General features: G+C 45.4%; 1 protein-coding gene across 2 annotated transcripts in view; it reads right to left on the reverse strand.

Annotated features, from left to right (window-relative positions):
• LOC126277890 (protein expanded) overlaps positions 1-25,953 on the reverse strand; it is a 443,551-nt gene that overhangs the window by 178,543 nt on the left and 239,055 nt on the right. For both annotated transcript variants that reach the window (XM_049977441.1, XM_049977442.1), the window contains exon 2: positions 25,881-25,950. The gene's annotated coding sequence lies outside the window, so the exon portion shown is untranslated. The remainder of the gene's footprint in view (positions 1-25,880; positions 25,951-25,953) is intronic.

Genomic DNA, 25,953 nt, shown 5'->3' on the forward strand with positions numbered 1-25,953 from the left:
ACACCATGATGCCGGGTGTTGGCCCTGTGTGCCTCGGTCGTATGCAGTCCTGATTGTGGCGCTCACCTGCACGGCGCCAAACACGCATACGACCATCATTGGCACCAAGGCACAAGCGACTCTCATCGCTGAAGACGACACATCTCCATTCGTCCCTCCATTCACGCCTGTCGCGACACCACTGGAGGCGGGCTGCACGATGTTGGGGCGTGACCGGAAGACTGCCTAACGGTGTGCGGGACCGTAGCCCAGCTTCATGGAGACGGCTGCGAATATATATCCGAAAGAACAGACATATAAATATATATTTATGAATCAGCTTTGTGTGAAGTTACAGCCGGCGAGAGTGGCCGAGCGGTTCTAGACGCTACAGTCTGGAACCACGCAAGGAGATTTCACTGTCGCATCAATCAGTAAATGCGCATTGCAAATAAGTAAAGGAAATTCGAGCTAACAGCGGAGCCCCTTTATTTTAGGGCGAAGTTGCACCTGAACACGGTAGTTCAAATGGCTCTGACCACTATGGGACTTAACTTCTGAGGTTATCAGTCCCCTAGAACTTAGAACTACTTAAACCTAACTAACCTAAGGACATCCCACACATCCATGCTCGAGACAGAATTCGAACCTGCGAACGTAGCGGTAGCGCGGTTCCAGACTGTAGCGCCTAGAACCGCTCGGCCACTGCGGCCGGCGAACACGGTAGTGTTTTACTCGATATTCTAAGATTTTCCCTCTAGCGCTTTCATTTTTACCGTGTGTGTCACATACACTGAAGAGCCAGAGAAGCTGGAATACCTGGCTAATATCTTCTAGGGGCCCCGCGAGCACGCAGAAGCGCCGGGAGTGGAGATCTCTTCTGAACGGCACGTTACAAGGCATACCAATAACGTTCATGTCTGCAGAGTTTGATGGCCAGCGGAGCCGTTCACACTCAGAAGAGAATTCCTGTAGCCACTCTGAAGCAATTCTGGACGTGTGGGGTATCGCACTGTCCTCCTCGAAATGCCCAAGTCCGTAGGAATGCACAATGGACGTCAATAGACGCAGGTGATCAAACAGGACACTTATGTACGTGTCACCTGTCAAGAGCCGTATCTAGACGTATCAGGGGTCCCATATCACTCCAACAGCACACGCCCCACACCATCACAGAGCCTCCACCAATTTGAATAGCCCCTGCTGACTTGGAGGGTCCATTGATTCATGAGATTATCTTCATACCCGTTCACGTTCATATGCTCGATACAATTTGAAACTATACTCGTCCGACCAGGCAACATGTTTACAGTCATCAACAGTCCAATGTTGGTGTGGCGGGCCAAGGTGAGGCGTAAAGCTTTGTGCCGTGCAGTCATCAAGGGTACACGAGCGGGTCTTCGGCTTCGAAAGCCCATATCCATGATGTTTCGTTGAATGGTTTGCACGCTGACGCTTGTTGATAGCCCAACACTGAAATCTGCAGCAATTTGCGGAAGTGGTGCATTTCTGTTAAGTTGAAACATTCTCTTTACTCGTCGTTGGTCCCGTTTCTGCAGGATCTTTTTTCGGCCGCAGTACTGTCGGAGGTTTGATGTTTTACTGTACTCCTGAAATTCACGGTACATGGTCGTACGGAAAATCCCCACTTTATCGCTACCTGGGATATGTTATGTCTTACGCCGACTATAACAACACCGTTCAGACTCACTTTAGTCTTGATAACCTGCCATTGTAGCAGCAGTGGCCGATCTATCAACTGCGCCCGACACTTCTCTGATGTAGATGTTGCCAACCTCAGTGCCTTATTCTCGCTTATTACACATCCCTGTATTTGAATACGCATGCCTATATCAGTTTCTTTGGCGCTTCAGCGTACATTACAAGGGTTGACAGGTTGCTATTCTTCACAAGCACGCCACCTGTTAAGGGGTGAACACGTTTAACGTGTTTCACGCGCTGCTCGAGATAACGCCAAGGTGTTAAACCTGGAAGTTTAAACACGCCGACACTCAGTACGTGATAAGTGGAAACGCTGCGCATATTCGGAGCCCTAATCAGAGATAATGCTGTACGTGAGTGGTTAGTAAATTTTGCTTGTGGCAGCAATGGCAGTGCAAACGCAAGGTGAAATGAGGAGTTCTTAAGGGCAAGCTATATCGACCTCGCAGATCAATTCTGTTTGCGTGTGTAGAAGTATTTCGTGACTGTACACCGAGAAAAAGCGACGCCTCTGTTTTTGCGGCTTTGCTTCATTATCAAGTATAGTTTTCCACAAAGCTTTAAATACGTATTTTTCAACAGTTCATATTTCACCCGAGACTTCCTTGTTTTGTCTGCCTGGAGTGTCTAACTTGTGTGTTGAAAGAACCCTGTATCCTTTCCTGAACTAATCATACTGTTAAACGGTTTCAGCGACATAAAAACCACAGCAAGCCTAAGGTAAGAGGATCCAATCTACATCTATATTTATACTTTCCGAATCGCTGGGAGAAGTGTGAGAGAGGTTACTTTTCATTATCTCGCATTTTAATAATGTAGTTCTGATAAAGCAGCGGCTATTTCCTACGGCAAACAACAACCCACTTTATGGTTACCAACTGATGCAGGTGTTTGTAACCGGCCGCAATGGCCGAGTGGTTCTAGGCGCTTCAGTCCGGAACCGCGCTGCTGCTACGGTCGCAGGTTCGAATCTTGTCTCGGGCATGGATGTGTGTGGTGTCCTTAGGTTAGTTAGGTTTAAGTAGTTCTAAGTCCAGGGGACTGATGATCTCAGATGTGCTCAGAGCCATTTGAACCATTTTGCCTGCAAAAAATAGACTGTACCGGTGCCGGTTAATTTGGTCTAACTGGATTGGTGTACCCGAAAGTAAACAAATAAAAATAACGAAAAATATATGAAGTACCTTACCGTTCCATTATGAGAACGGAGCGTGGGAAGAATGAATAATTGAACACCTCCGCCTAAATTTACCCGCAGAATCTCTACAGGGTACATAAGAAGTGAGCTGTGGAATATTCGTGGTTTATGCCCTGAAAGCCGGTTTTGGAAGTTTTCTAAGCAGGTTTTCGCTAGATATGTCATCTTTCTTTGAATATTTGCAAATTAAGAATTTTCAAAATCTCTCTCACATTCTCAAACCAGTTACACAACATGTGACCATTTGGGTCGTCTGTCGGTGCATACGCTAGGTGTGTGGGTCATTCCTCATCGTTCTCTTGGCGAGTTAGTAGTTGGGACGTACGCCATTGCCTTACGGTAGACGTTTATCATGTGGAAGGTAACTGACACAGAAATAATTGATCAAGGATAGAAAAGCAAGTGACATCGCTCAGCAGAGGAAAGCGCAATTGAAGTGAAAGGATACCAACACGATTCTACATAGAGTACGCGACAGTACTTCCTCGTGTTCTAGCAGCAGTGTATCGTAGATGCATCACATTCTCTGATGAAAATAATGCGCCCTCTTACAACCTCACTAATGTGACGGTACGGTTCGCGCATACGTCTGCGAGGCATGCTGCACGTCTGCCCATGTCACACTGATCAAAACAAGTTGCAAAACGATTTAGTAAAGATATCTGAATGGTGCGAAAAGTGGCAGTTGGCCCTAAATAACGAAAAGTGTGAGGTCATCCACATGAGTGCTAACAGGAATTCGTTAAACTTCGATTACACGATAAATCAGTCTAATATAAAAGCCGTAATTTCAACTAAATACCTAGGTATTACAATTACGAACAACTTAAATGGGAAGGAACACATAGAATATCTTGTGGGGAAGGCTAACCAAAGACTGCGTTTTATTGGCAGGACACTTACAAAATGTAACAGATCTACTAAGGAGACTGCCTACACTACGCTTGTCCGCCCTCTTTTATAATACTGCTGCGCGGTGTGGGATAGGATTGCCGGAACACATCGAAAAAGTTCAAAGAAGGGCAGTACGTTTGTATTATCGCGAAATATGGGAGAGAGTGTCACAGAAATGATGCAGGATGTGGACTGGACAGAAAGAAAGGCGTCTTTCGTTGCGACGGAATCTTCTCACGAAATTCCAATCACCAACTTTCTCCTCCGAATGCGAAAATATTTTTTTGACGCCGACCTACATAAGGAGAAACGATCATCATGATAAAATAAAGGACATCAGAGCTCGTGCCGAAAGATATACGTGTTCGTTCTTTCCACGCGCTTTATGAGATTGGAATAATAGAGAATTGTGAAGGTGGTTATATGAACCATCTGCCAGGCACTTAAATATGATTTGCAGAGTATCCATGCAGATGTACCTTGGTTTATAGCGACAACGAGAGCCGCAGTCAAATTTTAGCGGTAGGTGGTGTTGCGCAGCGATATCGATGTTGACTTTGAACCCGCGGGCCGACATGGTCCAAATGCTAATCACTTCTGCAGAACATTCTAATGTAAATGTCCTGTCAATATAACGTCCTATCCTTAGTCGCTCAAAGTGTTCTGTTTTTTTCTAAACATGAGTGTATATCTTCCTCCTACGTATATCTCGCGAAAAGACAATGGAGATGAAATTAGGGAGATTCGAGCCCACAGAGGCTTAACAGGAATCTTTATTCCAACGAACCGTTCCCGATTGTGACAGGGAAAGAGGAATGACACTGCTACACAAAGTACTCTCCACCGAACACCGTAAGGTGGCTTGCTGATTATACATGTAGATATAGGTAAGTGCTTTCGCATTGTCGTATTGTATATGAAGCGTGACGGAAGATTATGGAAAGAAGAAGACGAAAGAATATGCAATTCACTACCGGTACACAGGCTACCTCAGCCAATTAGCACAGAAGTGACCCTGTGGCGTACGTGCCGCATCCGGAGTCCTGCTCCATCCGAAGAACGCACCTCCATCAACAGTGACACGTGTTCTCGATTCTATAGGACAAGGCGGAAGCAGGGAGGTTCGATGCCTAACCCAGGACATTGGCCCGTAATACCGTAATCAACAACTGTGCATCAGTAATTCTCTTTCTTCTGTTGTACAAATACCGACCAAGGAACTTCCTTCTGCCGTCGGGATTCGAGCTTGCTACTTGTGCATTGAGAAGAGTCACAGCAGTGAGCTTTAGCGAGGTCGGCTGCGCAAGGGGAGAAGGAACACATAACTGGAACAAATAAATTTTTAAGAGCGGATAAAGCATTAAGCGATTTATGCCTGATGCGATAATCAACACGTTATACCTGTGTCACTAGATATATTTGGTGATTCAGTTAAGGTGAACACTGAAACGCCGTTGTGTCCTTCTCTTTTTAGAAGTACGATACTAGCTTTAGAAATGTCTATACTTCACTTGGAAAAGAGAAGTTTATACCGATATTTCAGCAATTAACATAAATGGCTCTAAGCACTGTGGGACTTAACATCTGAGGTCATCAGTCCCCTAGATTCAGAATTACTTAAACCTAGCTAACCTAACGACATCACATACATCTATGCCCGAGGCAGGATTCCAACCTGCGACCGCAGCAGCCGCGTGGTTCCGGACTGAAGCGACTAGAACCGCTCGACCAATTGACATACATATGTTGCTTAGTGAGGAGTGTCTCAGAATTAATTTTGATAAAAACAGAATTACGATATCTTAAACGGTTCTGGAAGTACTTGGGTTGAACGGCTCAGCTGAATCACCCTATAGATATGATCGGTCAGTTCACACCTTCTCGTGTTTGGTCATGCTGAATCTCACTTCCCGGGCCGCAAAACACGGCGGAGCTGGCGTTGCCGCGGGACGGTCGATCGCACATGGCGATGAAGCGTTACGACTAAGCCGCGCTGATCGGTTTACGTAATGAAGTTAGGAGAGCGGGTCTTAGCCGGCAAAGGGACACTCACTTCGTCCTCTGGTGCACGTACGCGGTGTTTGGGAAACTGTGCGGGCGCTCATGATAACAGCGCACGTAGTCCTTTTGTACATTGGGCCGTGGCATTAGGGTACATTTAAACAACTGCTAAAATCATCGCATGTATTGTACTGACGTCACGATCTGTCGTTTCAAAGCACTTTTTTTTTTTACTTTTCTTTTTCCATCAGCTAGTTTTCTACATCGTTCTGTACTGTCGTGAAACAGAGGAGAGGGTGTCACGGATATGTTGCACGAATTGGGGTGGCGATCAATAAAAGGCGCTTCTATCGTCAGTCTTCTCCCGCGAATGCGAAAATATTTTGTCGACGGCTACCTACATGGAGAGAAATGATCATCGCAGTAGAATAAGTGAAATCGGAGCTTGCACAGTGTTCGTTTTCCCCGCGCGTTTTCGAGAGTGGAACGGTAGAGAAATAGTGTGAAATTAGTTCGATGAAATTTCTGCAGGACACTTAATTGTGAACTATAGAGTAATTATGTAGATGCAGAGGCCCGGAGAGCTTAGAATTCCATAATTATTAACACGAAAATGGATTTTGTTAAATACGATAATTTGCTGTCCTTTCGGAGAATGCCGTGGCTGATATCTGAAGACGACTGTAGACGAGAGTTGAAACCGATAACGGTAAGGGCGTAGCGACTGGATGGGAAGCGATGCAAGCTGTCATCCCCAAGACATTTAAAATAAAAATAAAAACAAGTTTTCACATAGACAGACGTATCAGTTTGCAGAAAGTTAGAACACCGAATGCAGACTGACTAGCAGGAAGTGTACTTACAGCCGTTCGTTACGAAATCTCAAGCAAAACTATTTTGTCATTCACCCCGCGAAACTAACATGAGTTGCGTGAATCTCGCCCCCCCCCCCCCCCCAAAAAAAGCTCAAGTATTGGTTATGCTTCTAAGTAAAATAAGGCGGGTAAATCGACCACTCTAGGGAAACTCAGTTTCCACCAGACCATGGTGGTCCGAATCTACATACTATAAAGTACCACACCAAATAACTTTTAGTGCAATAGAAAATAATATATAGGAACTATACGCCTTTTCCTGTCTGCTTGCATAGTGCCCACTTTTCACTACGTAGAGGATGGAAGGAGGAATGTGGCCAGTTCCATTGCAACCGCACCCCGTATACCATCATCTTTCGGGCGGGCGTCAGTGATATTATTAATTGTTGTTTGTGGTTCTGTTTTCGGACATATTTTCTAGCCACCCTGATGCCGTAGTATCTGAAACAGTACCAAGTGGTTGGAGCAAGTCGTTTTCAATCGAATTTTTGTATTAGGCCAAATATAACAGAAGAGGGACGGTTATAAACAATATAAAATTATTAATTCAAACAAAATCGTCAAAATCGGATGGAATGATCAATGATCTTTTTATACGCAAAATTGTTTATGCGTCAATCAGATTTCTAGTACTACGCCTCATACAGAGAGGTAACTAACCCTTTATTTGTGTGAAAACCTTAACCACATTTACCAACGAATACTGTGGCCAGTTTTTCCCGTGGGTCACCATGTCGGCATTAGTGGTTCACAGAGGAAACTATCAGTCTGAAAGAAATAACAAAAAAAAAAAAAAAGGTTCAAATGGCTCTGAGCACTATGGGACTCAACTGCTGTGGTCATCAGTCCCCTAGAACTTAGAACTACGTAAACCTAACTAACCTGAGGACATCACACACATCCATGCCCGAGGCAGTATTCGAACCTGCGACCGTAGCAGTCGCACGGTTCCGGACTGCGCTCCTAGAACCGCGAGACCACCGCGGCCGGCAGAAATAACAAGGAACTAAATTTGAAGGCCCGAAAGACGTCTGGCAAGAAATTGTTACTCTGACATCAGGCAACTAAAAATTAGAAAAGTTTTTACTAAAAAATAACGGAACACTTCACTCCACCTTCCCTTAACTGTCTGAGTAAAATCTGTGATTGGCATCTTGTCTGGTACAAGTGTAAAGGAAACGTTCGAGATTTGTCGGTCACGCTGTTCTGATACGATTCTGAATGTAATGCTGGGGTGATGTATTGTTTTCCTGCGAGATGATGTAGATCGGATAGCATCTTCCTGTACAGTTATGAGCCGCCATTTCATCCCACGAAAACATCCTCTACTTGCGGAGGCCCATACGACGCACCCAAACAGTGCATTGTTGGGAAGCTGCATACATTGTCTTTCGGTGTTTTCGACGGAAAAGCACTTTCTGAAAGGTGTGTTACGCCGCTACTGTGTTGGCAACGTTTCTCTACGCTTCAAGCGACAAATGGCGTTGTTACCAGTCGCTGTGGGGCGCGGTGAGACACACAGCTTTTAGCATCCGGCGTGAGTTGGGGTGGAACCACAGTCTAACATAACATTCGCGACACTCAGTCTCCTTTCTGTTACCCACTGCGATTGCAGCGCGTCAAGCGGCCAACAGTTGCACTATTAACTTCGGTGAGATCTTGTGAAAGCGAAAGCGATTCGTAATAGTTTATATTGGTCTATATAATGGTTCTTAGAAACGCGGAAGTCTGCACCGCAATAAACTGCAATAACAACATAACAATACACCACATTTCTCTTTTTAGGTTTCCTAATGACCTTAGGAGGTCTGAACCGGTACGTACAGAATAGTTTATTTACGATTTTTTTGAAAACCTAGAGGAATTTACTGGAGAATGTCGTGTTCTTTAAGAACAAAAAAGGATGCTGGTAAACAGCTTTTGTGCGAAAGCCTCGTATATCTGCTCAAAAACCTGACATTTTCTTCATTACACATTCAGTCAAATCAGTGAATGCAGAACAGAGAACACGCATACGAAATGCAATACCTACATTATTTAACGTAGCAGATAAGCTACCAGGACTGTAACTGAAGGAAAAGCGACACAGGCGTGATAATTAACAAAAATCATCAGAACTGTTTCCTACCACAGAAGAAACCAATTACACAACTGTGCTGCATCTGATCCACAAGGCTCTGAGCAACATGAAACTTAACATCGGAGGTCATCAGTCCCCTAGACTTAGAACTACGTAAACCTAACTAACCTAAAGCGATCACACACATCCATGTCCGAGGCAGGATCCGAACCTGCGACCGTAGCGGTTGCGCGGTTCCAGAACCGCTCGGCCACTCCGACCGGCCTGATCCACAAGGTCAAGAATCTTCAATCCATTTACTTTTGAAGAAAAAGTAATTACATTTACAGAAATGTTTATGTATTAGAAAGTCGGCAAAAGTTTAAAGACTGTGCGAAACAGGACGCTCCCTACAAAGTTGTTACGTGTCAAAGTAGGAAAAGGAATATATTCTTCTCATGCACGAATTAGGTGTTTATATTCCCTTGTTTTCAGCAGAGTAAGCTGCAGTTATACACATATTCGAATGTGTTTCTTCATCATTAAGTTGTTGCTTATGTCACTAAATGAGGAACGATTCGACTGTTTTTACATGTATTTCATAGTCATTCGCGTCGCTTGATAATTTTCTAATCCTTGTAACGCAAAAATGTAATGACTATTTCGCTCATTAACTAGAAAAATCACTGAAAACAAACTTTGATTCTAAAGCTGTTTTCTCGCCGCTTGGGGCGCTAGTGTCTGGTCAGCTGTCAGACGGCAACAACTTTCACAGCAGTGAGTGTCGCGACTGCCTATGTTAAGACTGTGGAGGAACTCGGTGTGTGTGCCAGCAGATGTGCTCGCCGCCTTGTGCTGCGTCGGGTGCGTGTGGAGAGGCGCTGTCTGAGGCGACGCCGAAGGCCGGTGGCATTCCAGGCTGTAGTTGTAGCTGTCCTGTAGTTGTGGCGGCCCCCGGCTTATACTGGGCCAGCGCCTCTCGTTACCCTGGTGCTGGTGGCGGCGTCTGGGGACATCAACTTTAAAGACCCTCTGAAAACGGAGCTCTGCTAACATCATGGGCGGCCTACTCTCGCTGCGCTACGCGCGTTGTCGTAGCGTATTTCGCGATTTGATATCTTGGTATCCTTATTTTGTTATTTGCTTTATTCTCGTGGCACCTCGCTAATGTTGCGAGAGAACTCTCATGTTTTTCCTAACTGTGCATTCCCGCGAAAAATTTCTGGTATCTGAAAGTCAAACAATAAAAAAAAGCACTCCGTCTTCAGGCCACGAGTGGCCTACCGGGACCATCCGACCACCGTGTCATCCTCAGTGGAGGATGCGGATAGGATGGGCGTGGGGTCAGCACACCTCTCTCCCGGTCGTTATGATGGTATTCTTGACCGAAGCCGCTAATATTCGGTCGAGTAGCTCCTCAATTGGCATCACGAGACTGAGTGCACCCCGAAAAAAGGGCAATAGCGCATGGCGGCCTGAATGGTCACCCATCCAAGTGCCGATCACGCCCGACAGCGCTTAACTTCGGTGATCTCAGGGGAACCCGTGTATCCACTGCGGCAAGGTAAGTCTTAGAATCCACTAATAAATAAATGGCCTACACTGTGCATAGAACTCCTTAAAGTCCTAATTTTTTTTATAAATATTATTCAAAAGTGAAATAATCAGCTCTATTGCGGAATCAAGACACAGGGGCCAAGAAGAATAAAAATGAGAATTAAACGTCTCCTACTATTTCAGTTCCCAACGAGACTTTAAAAATTACTGTGAGACTTTCGTCAAGAACATACATAACTAATCTTGCTTTGCTTATTAATAAGTTCAGCTAGCTTCTGCTTGTTGTTACACGAGCCACTTTCTTGTCTCAATCGACTACTCGTGGCAAGTGGACTACCTCAGCGCCCCTGGTGTGTTACTCCTGTACTAAGAGTCGCGTGTGTCTGAGTGCTGCCTGCCGCTTAGATCTGTACTGAACAGTGAGAGTGAGGTTATGAGAGAAGGTCTTACACCCCCCCCCCCCCCCAAATATAGCGACAGTATAAGGAATTACCAATTATATTATTAGATAGTTTATTGATGACGAAAATAAAATTCATAGTGGATTCAATGAAAAGCTCGTGTGGCAGTTCTCGGCAATTCTGAGAATTGGATAAATACAAAAAATATCGGCCTAACATTACTTTGGCTACTTGAGAGGGGCTCAGTGAAAGATCAGTCTGATCGTAGGACAATTAAACTTTGCGGAAACATTTGTAAGGGCCGCGCGGTGTAGCTCCCCCCGTAGGAGGTTCGACTCCTCCCTCGGGCATGGGTGTGTGTGTTGTCCATAGCGTAGGTCGGTTTAAGTTAGATTAAGTAGTGTGTAAGCTTAGGGACCGATGACATAAGCAGTTTTGTCCCATAACGTCCCATAACCAACACCACCACAACTGTAAGGACATGACGGAAATAGTAACGAATAAACCACTAAAAGAAACAGATTTTCATTTCTACATGAGAAGGTAACATTTATTAATTGCGTACCATCTTTACGTTACAGGTAACAAACGCTGTTTAGTGTGACAACCATATGCATCCGCGATAGCCTGGAACCGCGCCAGATACACCATTTCACAACTGCTCGAAGCACTTTTCGTACGGTGGACCACGGAATGTTCGGCTGTTGTGACACAGTTCGTGCACTGTTTGAAGATCGAACATTGCGTCCAGAATTCTCAGCCCCAGCAACAGTAACTTCTTCAACAGTTTGTTGTGCAGTTGCCCGTCAGCATTTCCCAGCAGCAATTCCCAAATCTCTAATAGGTATAGACGTAGAGCCTAAAGCGAAATATGAAAATTTGTGCCAGACCGGGACTCGAACCCAGATTTCCCAGTTATCGGGAGCGGTCGCTTTACCACGCAGGTTTTCCGAGCTGTAGTTCGTCATCAAACTTAAAGACGGACCCACGACGAAAATGACAATGATAGTCTATGACTTCTCGTTATCTTGATTCTAAGAACCAGAACAAAAATCACGAGATGTGCAGGTGTGGGTAAATGATCTGCGAGAAAAAAGAGATAGGTGTGTGACATATAGAAGTTTGTGTCGGTCAGGGGAGCGTTCTCGGTTAGCCTGGGTGGTAAGGTGATCGCTCGCGATAAGCAGGAAATTCAGTTTTAGGTCCAAGTATGTCACAAATATTCATATGCCGCTTTAGGCACCATACCTACTACAGTTTAGTTGAATATCAGGAATAAGTTTCAAACTGAAACTACAGGGTGCCATCAATTGTCCGGCCGTTGTGACCGAACGGTTCAACGCGCTTCAGTTTGGAACCGCGCGACCACTACGGTTGCCGGTTCGAATCCTGCCTCGGGCATGGATGTGTGTGATGTCATTAGGTTTAAGTAGTTTTAAGTTCTAAGGGACGGATGACCTCAGTTGTTAAGTCCCATAGTGCTCAGAGGCATTTGAACCATATGCCATCAATTATAAATACCAGAATGGTCAGTTAATTCGAAGTTGTTCTTCAATCGCGGTGCGGAGAGAGGACCATTCTGCATTCCTTTAATGCTTCGGTACTCGCGAAGAGCAACACTATTACGGCTGTTGTTTCGATAAAACAGCTTTACGAGTTAAGCCCTGTTCACCTTTTCCAGATCCATGTTGACTGTCTGCGACTATAATGCACACTAATACTCGTGTTTCAATCCTACATCGCCGTACCAGTACCGGCGCTTAACGGCAAGTATGACACTAACACTACTAGCAACGTAAATCTTGCAGCGTACAGTCTGAACATCATGCTTGATATTTGTACCACAAGGAAAATTCAGGACAATAAAACCATGCAGCACATCACATGTCGTAAACGTCACGAATAAACAGTACAGCACGCAGAAACTGCACCTGAAAATCATTTCCCAATAATATAAGCAAAAAGAAATTCGTGACTGTTAGCAGAACAAGTTATTCGTTCAAATGGTTCAAATAGCTCTAAGCACTATGAGACTTAACATCTGAGGTCACCAGTCTCCTACAGTTAGAACTACTTAAACCTAACTAACCTAAGGACGTCACACACATCCATGCCCGAGGTAGGATTCGATCCTGCGACCGTAGCAGACGCGTGGTTCCGGACTGAAGCGCCAAGAACCGCTCGGGCACAACGAAAATTCATAACAAACCCATAAACTGTATGTATTTATGATTGCTGGTCCGAATGTCATGCGAAAGTGTCATGCTAAAAATAACTCCCGAGTCCGGGTTTTTTTTACTTTTGGGCCTGGCAAGCCTTGCCCACGCTGAATCGGCCTTATAGCTTTTAGATGGAAGGGAGGTTGAGCAGCGTCTGCTGCCGGCTGGCCCCTTTTGACCGGCCCGACGCTGGGAAGGGCCCCGAGTCGCACTTGACTCTCGTCTGCGGCGCATTCCGTTCCGCCGGCTGCGCTGGCGCTGACTGGGCGCGCCTTCCGGTGACGTCACGCCGGCTTCCGCCGCCCCCGCAGCCGCCGCCGGCACCAACAAGGGCTCGCCTTCACGGCCCCGCACCTACAGTATGTCCACAACACTGGCCTTCCGGCCGGCTCCTGTGCGCAGCACTGTGTTCCCAACTCTCCTACCCACCGTTTGCCGAAACAAAAAAAAAATAAAAAAAGCTTGAGCAGCGGTTTACAAATCGATGACACAAGGGGTGAATGTCTATTAATTAATGGTTGGAAGATCGTTTGTTCGATAAAAACAGCTGAGGCAATCCAATATCCAACAGTAGGTTCCAGTTCCACAATTTGTTGTTACGCATGGCCCAGTTTTTGACAGTTGTATATCCGTACTTTCTTTCTCAGACCCAGAGAGTTATTTTGCTGAGGAAACGTAGAAAGAAGGGAGTCCGCAGTTCGTGGTCTGGCGGTAGCGTTCTCGCTTCCAGAGCGCGAGGTCCTACCCGATTCCCGGCGGGGTCAGGGATTTCCACCTGCCTCGAGATGACTGGACGTTTGTGTTGTCCTTATCATTTCATCATCATTCCTGAAAGTGGCGAGATTGGACTGAGCAAAGGTTGGGAATTTGTACGGGCGCTGATAACCGCGTAGTTGAGCCCCCCACAAATTAAACATCATCATCTCTGAGAAAGAAGAGAGCGAGAAAGGAATTATAATTTATATTTTAGGGCTTCGCACGTGAATCGGAAAAAAACAGGACCCTTATAGAATCACTTTGTTGCCCATCTGTCTGTCTCTCTGTCTCCCTGTTCAACTATTCAAATGCTTTTTATTCAAAACGCTTTTTCTCAGGATCGGACAGACGTGTCAAGTTGAAATTTATGACACATAGTAAGATCTGTGGTATCTTGGCGGTAAAATAATTGTTAGCTTCTAAGTTAGCACAATCGGAAGGTTAGTTCCTTTACGTCCCGTATATTGATACTTGCAAACTCACTCGTCAAAACCTAGGCGGTGCTCCCGTTGGTCTAGAATCACGAAATTTGGCAAGAAGCAAGGTTTCACACTACAACCAAAGTAATGTCTCCGAAAATTGTAAATTTTTAATTATATCACAAGACAATAGTTTTGTTTCATTTGTTCAAATGGCTATAAGCACTATGGGACTTAACATCGGTCCCCTAGACTTAGAACTACGTAAACCTAACCAACCTACGGACATCACACACAGCCATGCCCGAAGCAGGATTCGAACCTGCGAACTTAGCAGCAGCGCGGTTTCGGACTGAAGCGCCTAGCACTGCTAGGCTACAGCGGCCGGCGTTTCATTTGTTATCTGACTGTATGTCTGTCTGTTAAGACCCCTTTTTCTCAGGAACGAGTAGATGTATCAAACTGAAATTTATATCACATACTGAGGCCTATAGCCCTTCGATGGGGTAAAAATGTTACGCTTCTTAGTCAATCCAACGAAAATCATTTATGTCACATATTTTGATACTCGCAGACTCACTCATTGAAACCTATAGGGTACTTCCCCATGACGTAGGATCATGAAATTTGGCAAGAAGAAAGATTTTATAGCAGAAGTGAAGGAAAAAAAATAAATTGTTAATATATCATAACACATGAAAAACAATTATTTTGTCATTTGTTATCCGACTTCAAATTTGACATTAAAATATTCTCGATAGCCTTGGAGTCCCTGAGACCGATATCTTACCAGTATTAAGTTAATCTGCAATGATACCACAGGAAAAATTCCTTTTGTCATTTGTTATCCGATTTCAAATTTGTAATTAAAATGACCTTGTTAGTCTTGGAGTCTCTGGGAGCGATATCTTGCCAGTATTAACGTAGCTAACTGGCAAAAAAGGTCGAAATCCTTAGTTCATGGACTGGATCAACTGTCTAAATACATAATTAAGTTTGTTCAGAACCCTGAATGTGCCTGGTGTGTCCGAAAGAACAGACACGTTTCATGAACATATGCACTTCAGCACCAATTAATGATCAATCAGTGCAGATGCATTCTTCTAACGAGCTCTTACAAACTTACGCTTGTCGCCGTTGAATTTATGTTGCCGACTGCGGCTAAGACCGAAATTTCATTTTCGACACAAATAGTTTACTGTTCGAAGTGTGCCGGCCACGGTGGCCGGGCGGTTCTAGGCGCTTCAGTTTGGAACCGCGCGACTGCTACGGTCGCAGATTCGAATCCTGCCTCGGGCATGGATGTGTGTGATGTCCTTAGGTTAGTTAGGTTTAAGTAGTTCTAAGTTCTAGGAGACTGATGACCTCAGTTGTTAAGTCTCATTGTGCTCAGAGCCATTTGAAACATTTGTTGGAATTGTAATACCTCACCACACTTGGACCTTGCATCTTCCCACGTACAGAAGACAAAGAAGTCACAATAATCAAGGAAGTAAATTTGGGGACAATGCGCACATCCTTCACTGCCATCCTCGACAAGGTCTTAGCGGAGACGTCTTTTTTTGCAACCTACTGTGAAATATCAAGTGTGTATTCGCAACGTGTGGATGATTGTAATGTAATGAGTCGGTCTGCAGTGTAGTGCCAGGAATGTGCTGTTACCCGTGAGCGCGGCGAATGATATCGGTAGCGGCTCGGGGGCGTTACATCTAAGGAGCGAAGCAAGACGCGTCAAGTAGGGCTCAGCCGCTCACAGCAATTAATCACGCTTAGTCTCTATACGGATACGAACCCTGCCTGCTCTGGGCATGGAATTTCAGGTTACCGCTGTGTTGCCATTTCCTCTGTGGTCAGCTGACGACGAACTTTGCTCTGTTCACGGATGACGCGTTTGTGCCTAGGGCAGACACAAAACTGAAAAGAACGAAGGTGGGCGACCATCCTGCCGGAAGAATTGTAATGAACAGTGTCACATGCCCTCAGTCCATGAGGTAAGACAGGATGTCGGTGGAAGGGTTTATACATCAAGGATAATACTTCGTCTTCCCTCATTGGGCAAATCGAGGAGGTTAATATGTCTTCCACCAGATAAATTCGAATCGATTTCTTCTACGTCAACTGGTCGATCTTTGAGGTGAGCATATTATACTTATAAGAAATATTAGCAACGTGAACATCGAATCAGAATCGTATTGCTAAGGTGCACTGCAACTCAAAAATTTTTTTAATGAAAAGGTTATTTAACTCCTACCTTCTTCAGATTAATGAGAGATGGAGCTTAACTCGGTATGAACAAAGACTAAGCGAGAGGTTGGACTCTTCGTTTCAAATGAACCGTCTCGACAATTACCTCACATGCTTTAGGTAAAGCATAGAAAGACCTAAATGTGGATGACCAGCGGGGGATTCGAACTTGGATCCTTACGGATGGAAATCCAGTGCGGTCATCACTGCGACGCACTGCTTAGTTGCACGTGTTCACATCACGTGTCTGACGTTCTCTGATACTAAATGTTCCTCCAGTTCTTAAACTATAGTCGTTAACAGTGTCACGATGGTCAAGCAATGCGTACTTATAAATATAATCCGATAAAGTACGCCCTAGTCCTATAATAATAATAATAATAATAATAATAACTGATATAGCTTCTGACAGTTCAGAAACTACGTATTATTGTAACAAATCACAATTTTGTCTGATGTAGCTAATAAACAAAATTTCAGGATGATTCCAGAATTGCGACAGTTCGTAACGTAGGTTCTTGGTAGGTTCAAAACTTTAATATTTTTAGGTACCGATGTTTTGATAAAGATTCCGTAACTTTTTTTTCGAAAAATTCATTTTTACAGCAACTTTAGAGAGCTTTTATAAGATGGAGAACTGCGAGATTATGCCTTTTAATGTTTACAGCGCAATTACTCATAAAATTGTTGGATAATATGATTAATCAAAACTAGATATATCCGTCTTAAGACTGAAATTGGACTGTGTTAAGAATGATTCACGTGAGAGGAGCGCCTAATGTTAAAGTACAGCTTCACCTCCGATGCCACTTAAACGTAACGTAACAGGGCTCGTACCAGGTGAAATTACACCGTATCACCTGTCTTGATCCACATAGTCACCACATTTCTGGACAGTTTTTTTCCTCGAGAAGTTCCGTTGAGAACATTACATCAGTGAAGTTGTTCTTAGAGACCACTCGAATACTGTTAAGAAAAGTACATCCTTTTTGTTTTAAAAGAATCCTAGTGGGTTAGGTTTCATGGTACACAAAAAGAACGCTTAAGATTAGATGGGTATGTACCAATGAAGTGCTGAAATGACGCGAAGAGAAAATAAAATTATGATACGATTTTACCAATACAATGCATCGGTTGGTAGGATACATTCTGAATCATCAATGAATTTGGTAACGGACGCAAGTGTGTGTGTGTGTGTGTGTGTGTGCGTATGGGGGGTGGGGGGGGGAGGGTTCAAATGGATCTATGCACTATGCGACTTGACATCTGAGGTCATCAGTCCCCTAGACATAGAACTACTTAAACCGAACTAACCTAAGGACAGCACACACATCCATGTCCGAGGCAGGATTCGAACCAGCGACCGTAGCACCAGCGCGGTTCCGGACTGAAGCGCCTACAACCGATCGGCCACAGCGGCCGGCTGGGGGGAGGGGGAATGAGAGGGAGGGGAAGGGCAGCTTTCAAGTTGTAGAGAGAGACAGTGAGACAGACAAACAGACAGACAGAGATTGAGAGAGAGAGAGAGAGAGAGAGAGAGAGAGAGAGAGAGAGAGAGAAATAGAGAGAGAGAGACCAAAGCTTGACTACAGTAAGCATGTGTTCAAGTGGATGTAAGTGGCAGTAGTCACCTAGACATTAAGAAACGTGCACAGCACAAGACTAGCATTCAGACCTCTATCAGACCAGTCTTCGAAGTGAAGACCATCATCAGCGCCATGACAACAGCCGGCCGCGGTGGCAGAACGGTTCTAGGCGCTTTAGCCCGGAACCGCGCTGCTGCTACGGTCGCAGGTTCGAATCCTGCCTCGGGCATGGATGTGTGTTGAGTCCTCAGGTTAGTTATGGTTAAGCAGGTCTAAGTCTAGGGGACTGATGACCTCAGATGTTAAGTCCCATAGTGCTCAGAGCCATTTGGAGCATGACAACAACAACAATGTTGGCTCACTGCCCGCGTTCGTGCAGTCCCTAGCTGAGAAGAAGTGAGGTGGCAGGCTTGGCGCAGTACTCACGTGGTGCCACCGCAGGCCCAAAGCCGAGCGCCGGGGCGCGGCTCCCATGCGTGCTGGCCTCCCCGCCTACGCCGGAACTGTTGGCGACTTGCAGACGCCGTGTGGCAGCGGCGCGCCGGCTATCGACCACGGCCCTGTTTACCGGCCGCCATGGCGACTGCAGCTATTCCTAACACCGACAACGGTACAGGTCATTCCTACCCTGGCCGCCACCAGTCCAGCCCTTCTCCGTATCGCATACCGGGGGTGACAGCCGGAGCTGCTAATAGCTACTGGCACTGATGGGTCCTATCGGTGCCTCGCTACGCCTTTCGTCGTTGAGTCCTCTTTGACTGGCTGTAATAGCGATGCTCATCAGTGGAGTTTGTTGGCCTCTTTTGGAAGAACACTGAGCATGTAAAACACGTTCTGGTTCGTGTCCCAGACACTTCTTCCATTGTTATTATGATCATCACCATCGTCCGTATTAAGCAAACTACAGAAGAAAGAAAGTTTTTGAAAGAAACCATCATCGTCCAAGAGAGTTGAAATTATTGAGCCGAGCGGTCTGAGGCGCCTTGTCACAACAGTCTGTGCGGCTCCTCCGTCGGAGGTTCGAGTCCTCCCTCGGCCATGGGTGTGTGTGTTGCCCATAGCGTAAGTTAGTTTAAGTTAGGTTAAGTAGTGTGTAGGCTTAGGGACCGATGACCTCAGTAGTTTGGTCCCATAAGACCTTACCACAAATTTCCAAAATTTAAAATTATTCATTCACAAAATTCAGTACAGCCATTTCGGGCGTGTAGCTATATCTAGCAGGATTGATGAAAAATCGATCCACTCGTGATCAGATAGTTTATACTAAAAGAAGTCACACCGAAATACTGGGTATACAACCAAACAGCGGCGAGAAATTAGCCGAGCGGTCCAAGGCGCTGCAGCATGGACTGTACGGCTGGTCCCGGCGGAGGTTCCAGTCCTCCCTCGGGCATGGGTGTGTGTGTTTGTACTTAGGATAATTTAGGTTAAGTAATGTGTAAGCTTAGAGACTCATGACCTTACCAGTTAAGTTCCACAAGATTTCACAATTTTTTTTGACAAATAAACAATGGCAGTATTGCGAAAGAAGTTTTTCGTTGCGATATTCTCGAATAATTCCATGCTGCGTCAGATTTGTCACAGAGCGAGAAAGCGCAGTGGTCAGTACTGGACTCGCATTTGGGAGGACGACGGTTCAAACCCGCGTCCAGCCATCCTGATTTACGTTTCCCGTGATTCCCGTAAATCGCTTCAGGCAAATGCCGGGATGGTTCCTTTGAAAGGTCACGGCCGACTTCCTTCCCCATCCTTCCCTAATCCAATGGGACCGATGACCTTGCAGTTTGGTCCCCTCCCCAGAGTCAACCAACCTGTCAGTCTTGAGCTTCCGACAACAGAGAAATAAGTGAATCACCCATCCTCTAACGAAATCCGCATAGCCACCTATGTTCTTCACTCACAGAGCACAGACCAGGCGAAAGTCATGCACAGACTACGGTAGCCAGTCGCAGCACTGACATCGAGGTGACAGTATCTGAACTGTACAGTCGATGCACGTCCGTTATACTAAATGGTTCAAATGGCCCTGAGCACTATGGGATTTAACATCTGAGGTCATCAGTCCCCTAGAACTTAGAACTACTTAAATCTATCTAACCTAAGGACAACACACACATCCATGCCCGACGCAGGATTCGAACCTGCGACCGTAGCGGTTGCGTGGTTCCGGATTGAAGCGCCTATAACCTTTCGGCCACACAGACCGGCTCTATTATACTCTCTAGCCGCGCGGGATTAGCTGAGCGGACTTGGGACGCTGCAGTCATGGACTGTCCGGCTGGTCCCGGCGGAGGTTCGAGTCCTCCGTCGGGCATGGGTGTGTGTGTTTGTCCTTAGGATAATTTAGGTTAAGTAGTGTGTAAGCTTAGCGACTGATGACCTTAGCAGTTAAGTCCCACAAGATTTTACACACATTTTGTTATACTCAATAACTCCTTAAAAGTCAGTACCGCCATTAAACTGTTGTTTATTACAGTGTTACATTTACACTTACACACTCATGATTTCGGCTTCAAAGTGCCATTATCAAGTGTTTTAAGTGTTATAAACTGCCTAAGATGACACACTGTCGTATTAAAATACACTATTAGACACATTGTCTAAGAGTCGATATTTCTGGCAGAGCCCACTGCTTCGCTTCATTACTGGGTACACCATATTGACTGAATGACAGTTGGCTAAGTGTAAAAAAATTTTCCTGGACATTCTTCCCCGCATGTAGTCGTTCAGACGTTGTCTCCGGGCCATGTTTTAATGAGGAACATCAACACAGTACTCTGCAACTGCTTGCTGATAGGCACAAATTGTCATTTCCCGTTTTCCCGTTCCTTCAACTCCTTCGTGTTGCGGAGCCAGCCCCACTTGGCACTACAGTCTGACCTCATGCCATATGGCGTCCAGCTGTCTCTGCGCGACTAGAGGAAATCTGGCAAGACGCTCCCGCACTTCCATTCATTTCCAGCGAGTATTTAATACCGAGAGATTATAATTAAACTTTCCCCATTTAACACGGGAACTAATTACCGTACGAGTACCAGACTTGGCAGCATTAATATCCAGAGTATGGAGTGCATGATTTCCATGCGTCAACGCAACCCGGTCCACTTCCACCAGGTGCCGTGATCAGTCATCGTGATCGATACTCTCACTGACCTGACCAATCGCAGTGCACTTGTTGACGTGCCAACATGACCTTGGACAAAAGGAGCACGGAATTACTGGTGGCGCTCTGTTATCAAAAGAACAGTAATTCTGCAGCTGCGCGTCGAGAATATTGCTGGCTCAATGCACCACGGAATGGTCCTCTTTCTTCATCTACTGTGCGGAGCATGATGAAGAAGTTCGAATCAACTGCAGAATTGGGCATCGCTCCGGGAAGATGCGACGACCGGTTGCACCACAGATGATTGATGAAATTGCTTTTGCTATGGCAGACAAAAGACAACGCTGCGCGCAACTCCCGATTGTCAGTCAGTGTGCGTGCTGTGTTACGAGAGTTGAACATCCTGTGCTTTGAACCATTCTCGAATGGTATCCGTACAAGATACATATCATACAGCAGCTTGCACCACACGACGCACAACGACGTGTTTGACTTCGCTCTCCACTTTCTCGCACAGACTGAAGTTGACGAGAGCAGGCACTGAACCATCCTATAGACAGACGAAGCCCATTTTTATCTGACGGGTGAGGTGAACACACAGAACAGCCGAGTGTGGGGATCTTAACCTCCAGTCACTGTGCATGAGGTTCCTCTGTATGGTGAACGTGTCACCGCACGGTGTGGCGCTACGGTTACTTCCATCATTGGTCCATTCTTTTTTGAACAGGTTGGCACTAAAGAGCTAAAGACGTGCAGTGCGACTGGCCGGCGTTACTGCGATATGCATGTTATACTCGCCCTGCAGCAGAGAGACTTATTGAACTCAACTTTTCGTGCAAGATGGAGTTCCACCGCACGTCGCTCGTGAAGTTCACCTACTCCTACGAAACACATTTGGAAACGATCGAATTATCAGCCGATCGCTTCCAAATACTTGTCCGGCACTATCACCTGATCTCACTCCCTGTTATTTCTGGTTGTGGGGCTACCTGAAGGACAGCGTTTACCAGCGGAATATTCAGACAAGTGCTGATCTGAAGCGCAGCATATCAAGAGAGGTAGGGAAGACGAATGGAATATTCCAGAATTTGAAACACGAACATCTGCCACCATGAGTTTCTTAGAAGTAGATACCTTAGGGGTTGTGAAGCAACTCAAATCGCTTGATACGGGCAAGTCTTCAGGTCCAGATTGTATACCGATTAGGTTCCTTTCAGATTACGCTGATACTATAGCTCCCTACTTAGCACTCATATACAACCGCTCGCTCACCGATAGATCTGTATCTACAGATTGGAAAATTGCGCAGGTCGCACCAGTGTTCAAGAAGGGTAGTAGGAGTAATCCATTTAACTACAGACCTATATCATTGACGTCGGTTTGCAGTAGGGTTTTGGAGCATATACTGTATTCAAACATTATGAATCACCTCGAAGGGAACGATCTATTGACACGTAATCAGCATGGCTTCAGAAAACATCGCTCTTGTGCAACGCAGCTAGCTCTTTATTCGCACGAAGTAATGGCCGCTATCGACAGGGGATCTCAAGTTGATTCCGTATTTCTAGATTTCCGGAAAGCTTTTGACACCGTTCCTCACAAGCGACTTCTAATCAAGCTGCGGAGCTATGGGGTATCGTCTCAGTTGTGCGACTGGATTCGTGATTTCCTGTCAGGAAGGTCGCAGTTCGTAGTAATAGACGGCAAATCATCGAGTAAAACTGAAGTGATATCAGGTGTTCCCCAGGGAAGCGTCCTGGGACCTCTACTGTTCCTGATCTATATAAATGACCTGGGTGACAATCTGAGCAGTTCTCTTAGGTTGTTCGCAGATGATGCTGTAATTTACCGTCTAGTAAGGTCATCCGAAGACCAGTATCAGCTGCAAAGCGATTTAGAAAAGATTGCTGTATGGTGTGTCAGGTGGCAGTTGACGCTAAATAACGAAAAGTGTGAGATGATCCACATGAGTTCCAAAAGAAATCCATTGGAATTCGATTACTCGATAAATAGTACAATTCTCAAGGCTGTCAATTCAACTAAGTACCTGGGTGTTAAAATTACGAAGAACTTCAGTTGGAAGGACCACATAGATAATATTGTCGGGAAGGCGAGTCAAAGGTTGCGTTTCATTGGCAGGACACTTAGAAGATGCAACAAGTCCACTAAAGAGACAGCTTACACTACACTCGTTCGTCCTCTGTTAGAATATTGCTGCGCGGTGTGGGATCCTTACCAGGTGGGATTGACGGAGGGCATCGAAAGGGTGCAAAAAAGGGCAGCTCGTTTTGTATTATCGCGTTATAGGGGAGAGAGTGTGGCAGATATGATACACGAGTTGGGATGGAAGTCATTACAGCATAGACGTTTTTCGTCGCGGCGAGTCCTTTTTACGAAATTTCAGTCACCAACTTTCTCTTCCGAATGCGAAAATATTTTGTTGAGCCCAACCTACATAGGTAGGAATGATCATCAAAATAAAATAAGAGAAATCAGAGCTCGAACAGAAAGGCTTAGATGTTCGTTTTTCCCGCTCGCTGTTCGCGAGTGGAATAGTAGAGAGATAGTATGATTGTGGTTCGATGAACCCCCTGGCCAAGCACTTAAATGTGAATTGCAGAGTAGTCATGTAGATGTAGATGTAGATGTAGAAGCCAACCTATAGACATGCTTCGTTCTGCTGTGCAGAACGCAATCCTGCTCTTTTACACTCTTCTGGCCACATATGGGCGCCATATTGAGCCCCCTTTGCAGCAGTAATGGTATGATGTACCGTAGCAGCACATTAAAAGTGTTTCAATTGATTCTGCATTAGTTCTCTTCCACATGTCCTTGACATTAATGCTACCAAGTTTAGTCCTCGTACGGCAGTTAGTTTCCGTGTTATAACGTGTTAAACGGGGAAAGTTTGATTATAACCACTCGGTATATTATGTACCTCATCTACCTAGTCGTTACGTTTTGAAGAGGAGTACACAATGACTCTGCTACCCAAGTGGTCCTGACTTGCTGCACTGCACTAAGAACTAAGAACGACGTTCAACATCGCAGTGAGGTTGAGAAGCACGACAAAAACGAAGTTTAGTTATTCCCGCGAAAAATTATAAGAATGCCTTTTTTGCGCGCGTTGTATTCGCACGCCAGTGATTCAGTAATTTGCGTCACGAAAAGTCAAACGTGGCGGCCACAAGAAGAGACGTTGGCGGGCCAAAATGCGGTCGTCCGTCTCGCTCGGTGGCCTTCCCCGCCGCTGGCCGCGCAGCAGGTTCTTCTTACTGCTAGGATCGCTACCGGAGGGACGGAACGGCAGCTGTAGCAATCTTTTCTGTCACCGGCTGCCATTTCCAACTCACTGCTATTTCACAACCAATCACAATTTCAGAAATTACCGAGTAAAATCGAGCAGTCGTGATACACTGCAGTCCTATTCGTGGGTGGCCGGATTCAGGTCCAAAGATCCTCTTGATTGTCTGCGATGATGCTGCCGTTTAGCGTCTAGTAAAGTCGTCAGAAGTTCAGTTGCAAAACGAAGACCAATAACGAAATGATTTTGGCACGACGTTTTTATGGTCCTAAATGTGGCCATTGACTCTATATAGGAAAATGTATGACGTCATCGACATGATTACTAAAAGAAATTAGTTAAATTTCGTTTACACGATAAATCACACACATCTAATGACCGTCGATTCAACTAAGTTCCTAGGCGTTACAATTAGGAACAACTTAAATGGGAACGATCATATCGATAATGTTGTAGGAATGCGAGCCAAAGACTGCGATTTACTGGTAGAATACTTGGAATATGCAACAGGGCGACTGAAGAGACTGCCTGCACTAAGCTTGCACGTCCTCTTCTGGAATACTAATGCGCGGTGTGCGATTCGTATGAGATAGGATTGACGTATGGCAATGGAAAAACTTAAAGATCTTCAAATGGTTCAAATGGCTCTAAGCACAATGGGACCTAACATCTGAGGTCATCAGTCTCCTAGACTTAGAACTACTTAAACCTAACTAACCTAAAGGCATCACACACATCCATGCCCGAGGCAGGATTCGAACCTGCGACCGTAGCAGCAGTGCGGTTCCGGACTGAAGCGCCTAGAACCGCTCGATCACAACGCCCGGCCTTAAAGATCTCAGCTCGTTTTGTAGTATGGCGGAATAGGAGAGAGAGTTCAACGGACATGAAACACGAATTGGAGTGGTAATCATTAAAGCAAATGCTTTTTTCGTTGCGTTGATATCTTTTCACGAAATTTCAATCACTACCCTTATCCTCCGAATGAGAAAGTATTTTGTTGATGCCCATTTAGATAGGGCGGTGTGATCATCGAAATAATATAACAGAAACCAGAGCTCTCGCGGAGCCGCGCGGGGTAACTGCGCAGTGTGAGGTGCCTTGTCACGGTCCGCGCGGCTCCCTCCGTCGCAGTCGGAGGTCCGAGTCCTCCCTCCGGTATGGACGTGTGTGTTGTCCATAGCGTAAGGTAGTTTAAGTTAGATTAAGTAGTGTGTAAGCCTACGGACCGATGACCTAAGCAGTTTGGTCCCATAAGATCTTGCCACAAATTTACAATTTTATAGCTCTCGCAGTAAGATTTAAGTGTTCGTTTTGCTTCACGCTGTTCGAGAGTGCAACGGTAGACACATAGTCTGAAGGTCGGTGGATGAACCCCCTGCCAAGCACTTGAGAGTGAACTGCAGATGTAGATGATTCTATACAGTAATAATCTTACACAGAAAAAAACTACAGTCTGCTTTGTTTGTAGGTAACAGAGTTACAATAGTTCTATAACAGCTCGCCCTTCTTATACGAGAAGGGACTGAAAGATTATTAAAAGAAATTCAACGCAGCACTTACTGCAGTAGGTCGCTGTGATGGTGCTGGGTTGATGCTGGGCCCTCCCTGTAGCCGACCACGTCACTCCGTCCTG

This window comes from Schistocerca gregaria, chromosome 6 (genome assembly GCF_023897955.1).
Source record: "Schistocerca gregaria isolate iqSchGreg1 chromosome 6, iqSchGreg1.2, whole genome shotgun sequence".
In the NCBI taxonomy this organism is placed as follows: Eukaryota; Metazoa; Arthropoda; class Insecta; order Orthoptera; family Acrididae; genus Schistocerca; species Schistocerca gregaria.